An 8,590-nucleotide genomic window follows, 5' to 3' on the forward strand; every position below is an offset into this window, starting at 1 on the left:
TTCCCATTTTTGTCTTTGCGCCTCTGGCCGACCTCAGCCAGGGGCATCCATGACAGCAGCAGACGGTACAGAACAACAGATAACTGTCATCTCATTGCCAATTTACAATGGCACAGCAGACCATACAGAACGACTGATAACAGACTCTGCTATCATGCAAAGGCAAATGAATGCTGCTGTTTAGCACTGCAGTACCACATCTGTTAGCAACACCCAGGAGATATACGGTGACAGTAAAAAAAACCTGAACGGCCTCCATGGTTGCCATGCTATGGCGTCTCCCAGGGCAATCCAGGGAAAAAGGGCACGAAATGATTGCCTGCCGTTGCTTTCCCGGAAGAAGGAATGAGTGATGACATTTACCCAGAACCACCCGCGACAATGATTTTTGCCCCATCAGGCACTGGGATCTCAACCCAGAATTCCAAGGGGCAGGGGAGACTGCGGGAACTATGGGATAGCTACGGAATAGCTACCCACAGTGCAACGCTCCAGAAATCGACGCTAGCCTCGGACCATGGACGCACATCGCCGAATTAATGTGCTTAGTATGGCCACGTGCACTCGACTTTATACAATCTGTTTTACAAAACCGGTTTATGTAAAATCAGAATAATCCTGTAGTGTAGACGTACCCAAATACTCACCAGCAACTACACACCACACAACAGAAACACTAACCCAGGAAACCAATCCCTGCAACAAGCCCCATTGCCAACTCTGTCTGCATATCTGTTCAAGGGACACTATCATAGGACCTAACCACATCAGCCACACCATCAAGGGCTCATTCACCTGCACATCTACCAGTGTGATATATGCTATCATGTGCCAGCAATGCCCCTCTGCCATGTACATTGGCCAAACCGGACAGTCTCTACACAAGATTAAATGGACACAAATCAGACATCAAGAATTGAAACATTGAAAAACCAGGAGGAGAGCACTTCAGTCTTCCTGGATACTCAATAACAGAGTTAACAGTGGTCATTCTTCACCAAAAAAACCTTCAAAACCAGACTTCAATGAGAAACAGCAGAACTGGAATTAATTTGCAAACTTGACACCATCAAATTAGGCCTGAATAAAGACTGAGAGTGGCTGGGTCACTACAAAAAGTAACTTTCCCTCTGTTGATATTCACCCCTTCTTGTCAACTGTTGGGAATGGGCCACATCCATCCTGATTGAATTGGCCTCATTAGCACTGACCTCCACACACTCGGTAAAGCAATGCCCATCTTTTCATGGGCTATATAGTTATAACTGCCTATTGTATTTTTCACTCCATACATCTGATGAAGTGGGTTATAGCCCATGAAAGCTCTAAGGTGCCACAAGGACTCCTCATTGTTTTTGTTGATACAGACTAACACAGCTACCACTCTGAAACCTGCTATCATGGTGTTTGGCCTGGTTTTGCTTTGGAGAGAAAAAGTCCTATGTGGCACCCAGGCAGGCAAGTATATAAATGTCTGTGTACCAAACTAGTCATCCTTCCATTAGGTTGAATAGGAGTATTTCCATGTAGAACAGCAATACTGAATCTGTCAGGCTGTTTTACTAAAGTTTTTATTTGCAGTTGTCAGTTCAGTGCCAGTCAAATGAAAAAATACTTGCTGTGCTAAACCTTAAAATCATAATTTGAATTTTGACAGATGCTTATTATGATAACAGCCCATAAGGTCAGAAGAGATATTGGCTGTCTGGCTCCTACTTTTTAAACCAATCTTTATCAACTGTGTGGAGGCATATTTTATTATTCTTGGACAATCCAATATCAATTAAGAAATGCACTCCCAGAAAGGGCAATTGATCAACTAAAAAAAAACACCTAATGAGACAAGATGGGTGAGAATATCTTTTACTGAACCAACTTCTGTGGGTGAGAGATAAGCTTTCAAGCTATACAGAGCTCCACTTCAGGTCTGGGAAAGGTACCCTGTGTCTCAGCTAAATACAAGATCGAACAGACAGAATGTGCGTCAACTACTTAGTTTAGCCTAAGATCAGAGGTGAAAGTAAGCCGGTACGAGCCGGTACGGAGGACCGGTAAGAAAAGGTGCAGTAGCTACCGGCAAGAAAATGGAGCACTCTCCCCCTCTCTGACTCTGCCTCCTGGCTCCAGCAAAACTGAGGGTCCGGGAGCCCAGCTCCATGAATGTTAGGGGCCAGGTCTCCTCCCTGATCCCACCTGCTGCCCCCCCAGCGCCTCTCCTGACCGTGCCCCAGCCCCCCTTTGCTGCCCCCATACACCTCCCTGGGTCCCAGAGCAGAGCATTTATCTCTCCCGGTCTCCTGCAGCTCCATGCTGCCTGCCTGCATTAACTGCTGCCACAGGGTCCTAGTGCCCACCTTCACTACTTCCAGGGCAGTCTGCCCTTCCCCCTCGGACCCTTTCATTTTCCCATGGGACCCTCCACCAGTACAGCTGCCCCCCTGCCTGCAGTCACTGCTCTTGCCCCACACTGGGCAAGGGGCAGCCCCAGTGAGGCTACAGTGAGGGGCAGCAGTGGGGACGAGGAGCACGTGTGATGTCAGCCACACACACCCCCGGCATGGCACCCACCACAGGGGAGGCGAGGGGGATTCCTGGACCTGAGGGGCCCTAGGAACATGTGCAGTGACGGGGGGGTGAGTGTGCTGCCAGGGGGGAGAAGGGGGTCCCTACCACAGAGCTTGCTGCTGCCAGCAGAGAGAGGGATGGGGGGAGTTGTCCTCTCTGGATCCAGTCCCAGGGCAGCCTGCCTGCACCCCTAACTCATTCCCAGACCTGACCCACCCCAGAGCACACACCCCCAGCCAGAGCCCTCATCCCCCCCGCACTCCAACCCTCTGTCCTAGCCCTGAGCCTCTCCAACACCCCAAAACCCTCATCTCCAGCCCGAGCCCTCATCGCCCTGCACCCTAACCCTCTGCCTCAGCCGAGTCCCCTCCCACACCCCAAACCTCTCATCCCCAGCCACATCCCAAATCCAACCCCAGCCTCACCCCACAGCCCTCAGCCCTGCTCCCCTTCCCTCCACACCCCCTCTTATCCCCAAACTCCCTCCCAGAACCTGCACCTCCTCCCTCCACACTCCCTCCCATCCCCAAACTCCCTCCCAGAGCCTGCACCCTGCACCCCTCCTGCACCCCAGTCCCCTGCCTCAGCCCAGGGCCTGCACCCCAGACCTCCTCCCCCACCCAACCTTCCTCCCAGAGTCTTGGGCAGGTGGGGGGTGAAGTTTGAGGGGGCAGAGTTTGGGCAGGGGCAGGTTCTGGGCACCACCAAAATTTCTACAAACCTGCCACCCCTGCTGGCAAGAGCTGGTGTGCCATACCGGGGTTGGATTGGCTTCCTGAGGCAGCAATTTAAAGGGCTGGAGCCCAGGGCCCTTTAAATTGCTGCCAGAGCCCCGTTGCCAGAGCCATGAGGTAGCGGCTGCGGGGCTCGGGTGACGATTTAAAGGACCCAGGGCTCCTGGCGCTGCTACCGCCTTGGGCCCTTTAAATAGCCCCCGGAGCCTGCTGGAGCCCTGGGTAGCGGTGGCAGGGCTCTGGTGGCTATTGAAAGGGTCCTGGGCTCCTGCTGCCTCTACCACCCTGGGCCCTTTAAATAGCCACTGGAGCCCTGCCGCTGCTACCCCAGGGCTCCAGTAGCAGGGCTCCGGAGATGATTTAAAGGGCTCTGGAGGGTAGTGGCAGCAGGAGCCCCGGGCCCTGCTGCTGGAGCCCTGGGGCTCCATTAGCAATTTAAAGGGTGCGGGGCTCTGCTGCGATAGCAGCAGCTAGAGGCCCAGGCCCTTTAAATCACCCCATTTAAATTGCCCCTGAATCCCAGGGCTCCCAGCCACCTCTGCAGCTGGGAGCTCAGGGGGTGAGATTTAAAGGGCTTGGGGCTCCCAGCTGCTGCTACCACAGCCCTAGCCCTGGGCCCTTTAAATCCTGATTTAAAGGGCCTGGGGATTTAAAGGCTCCGCCTCTTCCAGTGGATGCCACGTCCCTCCTCCAGATTCCAGAGTACTGGCAAGTCCTTTAAGTTACTTTCACCCCGCCTAAGACCATTCTTATAGCTGACCTGAAGCACAGCTCTGTGTAGCTCGAAAGCTTGTCTCTCTCACCAGCAGAAGTTGGCCCAATAAAATGTTACCTCACTCACCTTGTCTCTGTGATATCCTGGGACCAACAATGCTACAAAAACACTGAATAAGACATACAGTGATCATTTCTACACCATCTTGGGAGTATGAAATGGTTGAGAACAAACCTTTCCAAATCAGAGGCGAGTTGCTGTAATACATCCAGAGACACAAGGTGGATCTTATTATTCTGGGATCATCACTATGGGTTAGTACACACCAACCATACAGAATTGCAGGAAATGTCATCTTGTGTAGGTGTTATCTAGCAGGCATTCTCTGATTCAGGTTTCAGAAACATTAGTATGAAGTGATAGTATTCAAAGTTTTCTTTTATGAAAGCTTAAATATGCTTGAACAGGGAATGTCTTTGTTCTGAAAATTCCTAGTACCGCAAAGTGGTTGGATAGAGAATGACACAGAGATGACTCATTCATTACCATGACACGGAGGCTACAAAAATGCAAAGCGATGGGCTAAATCATAAAACTAACAACCATGCTTTATTTAGGGCTGGGTTTACTTTCCTAATAGACTGCTTATGGCAATGCTGTATTCTTTCAAAGTATGCTTTATTCCTCCTACTTTCATTTATTGATCTAAAGCAGTGGTTCTCAAACTTTTGTACTGGTGACCCCTTTCACATAGCTAGCCTCTGAGTGCGAAACCCCATATAAATTAAAAACACATATATTTAACACCATTATAAATGCTGGATGCAAAGTGGAGTTTGGGGTGTTGGCTGACAGCTTGAACCCCCCCACCCCATGTAATAACCTTGTGACCCTCTGAGGGGTCCCAACCTCCAGTTTGAAACTCCCGATCTAAAAATACAAGGCAAACTTCAGTGTTTATATGTACCTAGGAAACAAAATACAGTCTTTTAATTTAGATTCTTGATTCTTCATTACAATGGTTATAAGAATTTTAAAACATTGGTTATATTTTTAAGCCTAATTTTAACAACTAAAATGAGACAGTTTTGCAGGAGAGTATTTTTCCACTTTTCACTCATGTATTCCTGCACTGTGACTTCCATAAATTCTTGATCACCTTTTCTAAAAAAACAAACAAAACAAAAAAACCACCACCACCACATGCTTGATGATGTCCCCTTGATCCCTCTACACAGGAAATAGAGGCATCACTGTGGTTTGATTGCTCTCACATTCTTTTATGTTGACTCAAATGAGAATGAAGCTATACTACCACAAAAAACACAAGCCAACCATGATGCATTCACTATTTTGGAAGTCCTACCCACATCACACAGGACAAGCAATAGGTGTGTGTGTCGGGGGGGGGGAGGCACTGCACTGTAATCCACGGCTGGTCTTGGGTCATAATGAGAAATTCATAAAATCAGAAGTGTGGGATTAGAAGGGACCTCAAAGATCATCTAGTCCAGTCCCCTGAACTGAGGCAAAACTAGTTATAATCTAGACCATCCCTGATAGGTATTTGTGTAACTTGTTCTTAAAAACTTCCAGTGATGGAGATTCTACAACCTCCTTAAATAGCACTGCTCTACAGCCAAAATGCTTCTAAAATAAATGTAGTCCAACTTTACTAATTCTGGGTCACTGAGAATGAAAATGATGCTTAAAATTGTTGATTGGCTCTAGTTTTCAAGATATGCTATTGGGTCAGTATATACGACCCTTGACTTCGGAATGGTGGAGGATAAGTGAGTTATAGAGGGAAGGGATCTCAATTTAAACCAGAAATGACTAAAATACATCTTTGACTGGATCTATGAATAAATCTATAACTGGGTTTGGACAGTACTTGCTTTTTAGGCAAAACAATGAATGATGCAATCTGAAGCTGGTATTGCGTCATACATGATATGAATTGCATCATGTTACTCCTAGAAGTCATGGATGATGCAATCATAACGAAGCTTACATCACTCTGCTGAACAAATTGCCCTATATCAGCTCTAGAAATCATACAGTGTCGTGCTCTCTTATTTGTCAGTGTTTGATTTTGCAAAGGGACACATTTCTGTTTAGCCAAAGTGAGCAGAGATGCCTCATACTTGTGTGAACAGTGCAGATAACTTCTGCTATATTTGTGGTGAAGTGACTTTTGCATCACAAAAGCGCAGTATAACCACTATGGTTAAGAAAGCCTATCACCTTTATTTTGGCTGCAAAATTGGAGATCAGGACAAGAGGTGGGCCCCACACATATGCTGCAACACTTGTGCAACAAAACTTCGCCAGTGGTTGAACAGGAAAAGGAAATCTATGCCTTTTGCAGTGCCAATAATTTGGAGAGAGCCAACAGATCATACCAGCAATTGTTACTTCTGCATGGTGCCTCCAGTTGGGAAAGGTGTGTCAAAGAAGAAAAAGTGGACTGTGCATTATCCAAACATTCCACCAGCTATACGCCCAGTACCCCACGGAGAAGGACTGCCGGTTCCTGATGCACCAGAATCATTCTCACTTGAGTCAGACGAGGAAGAGGAAGAGGATGAAACTTCTGGTCCTGAACCATCAATGTCACAGGACCCACATTTTCTCTCATCCTCCTCCTCTGAACCACACCTCATAACACAAGGTGAACTGAATGACCTTGTCAGGGATTTGGAACTACCCAAGAGTAAGGCAGAGCTGTTGGGCTCCAGACTAGAGCAGTGGAATCTCCTGGCAGGCTATCAGTGCAAATGGAGCCCATCAATGCTTGCAGACTATTGCTGGACAGTGACAAGAGATACTCCATTTAATGAATACAAGAGACAAGCCAAGAAGTGCCGAGTAGACACTGAATAGGACTAAACTATGTACATAATAGTTTTTTGCCTTTTGTTTCATAATATATGTTATTTATATAACCCTTTTGCTGATTTTTAAAGTGTTCCATAAACAAGACAGTTAAAATGTTATCATGTAAAGCAACCATAAACACATGAAAAGACCTAGCTTTACAATTTATGATTAAAACTCTACTATCTACGCAATATATATAGACATGTAACCCTTCTGCCCCTCTGAGTTGGCAGCAACAAGGGCCGGGTTCAGTATCCAGGGGTTCCGTTTCAGTAACACAATGCATAACTGGCTCGAGCCCCCACCCAGTGACCTGGGACATTCACATACCACACCCCCCTGGGCGCCTCTAGGAGGCAATACTTCCCCTCTCGCAAGCACGGAGTCTGAGTGTAGCAAAATCTTTTTAATAAAGGAAGGAATTAATGCGGCATCCCATTGGAGAAACACCACAAACAGGGTTATAACACAAACCATAAACAAAAACCCACCTCCAAGTACGTTTGGCACTGTCCTTTTTCCCCTTAGGGTTTTAAGTCCCATCACCCCAAAGTCCAACAATCCAAAAGTCTCTGGTCAATGCCACCCCAGAGTTCGAGAGTTTATCTGTAGAGGCCCCTCCCCCCCAGCCTGGATAGAGAGGGGCACCTTACGTGGTCCGGGGCCAACTGCCCTGCCTCTCCGTGGGTTCTGCTTCCGCCTTCTCCACGAACTGCTCCGCTTTACCAGCCGCTCCACGCTGCTCCTCCAGCTGTCCTCAGAAACTGCTCCGCTCCACCAGCTGCTCTGCTCCATGAGCTGCTCCAGTTCTCTCTGCAGACTGCTCGGCTCCGCTCGCTCTGTGGGCTGCTCCACCCGTCCCACAGCTACTCCGCTCTGTCAGTCGCTCTGCTGCCACCAGCTGTCCCGTGATCTGCTCCACTCCGCCAGCCGCTCTGTTCCAGAGCATATCTTCAGGCTCCCCCACTAGTTAGCACAGTACTCAGTGCTCTCAGCTCAGTTATTTCAGCTCTTTAGTGATCTCAGCTCTTAGTGGGTGAGCCCCAGTGCAAGTGCACCATTAGCCCAAAGTGATTTCAGCTCAGTAACCTGTATTTAAATTCTTAAGGGAATAAAAAATCAACTCTGACATTCCACAGTGGAGAGAGGAGGGGGTGCAACTGGTGCTTCTGGCTCCACAAGGAGACTGCACCACCAGGCACAAATACCTGTCCACAACCTCTCTCAATCTCTGGGTTTTGGAACCCATGTCTAGCCAGTACCACCCAACTGAGGGTGAGCAATTTGTCACCAAGCAATCCCACAGCTTGGGAGTCTGGGATAGGGTGGGCGTACCTATGCAAATACACTCTCTGAACTTCTTTCCACCAGATGTCAGTGTAGAGCTTATCCTGACTCTGCTTACAGACATAAAATGTAAAAACTTAAATATCTTAGAAATAGTAGCCAATCAGTTGTTTTAATTGTCATATTTGAATTCAGCACATCAAAATACATAATAAATATCACATTTTATCTCTGAAGCAGACGACTTCTCAAAAATTGTAGACCAGTGTAATTTGTTCCAATGCTTAACCACTCTGACAGTTAGGAAGTTTTTCCTTAATCCTTAAATTTTTCCTTTATCTCACATTACTTCTTGTCCTGTCTTCAGTGGTTGAGAAGAACAAATTTATCACCCTCCTCTTTATAA

Source organism: Gopherus evgoodei, chromosome 9 (genome assembly GCF_007399415.2).
Source record: "Gopherus evgoodei ecotype Sinaloan lineage chromosome 9, rGopEvg1_v1.p, whole genome shotgun sequence".
Lineage (NCBI taxonomy): Eukaryota > Metazoa > Chordata > Testudines > Testudinidae > Gopherus > Gopherus evgoodei.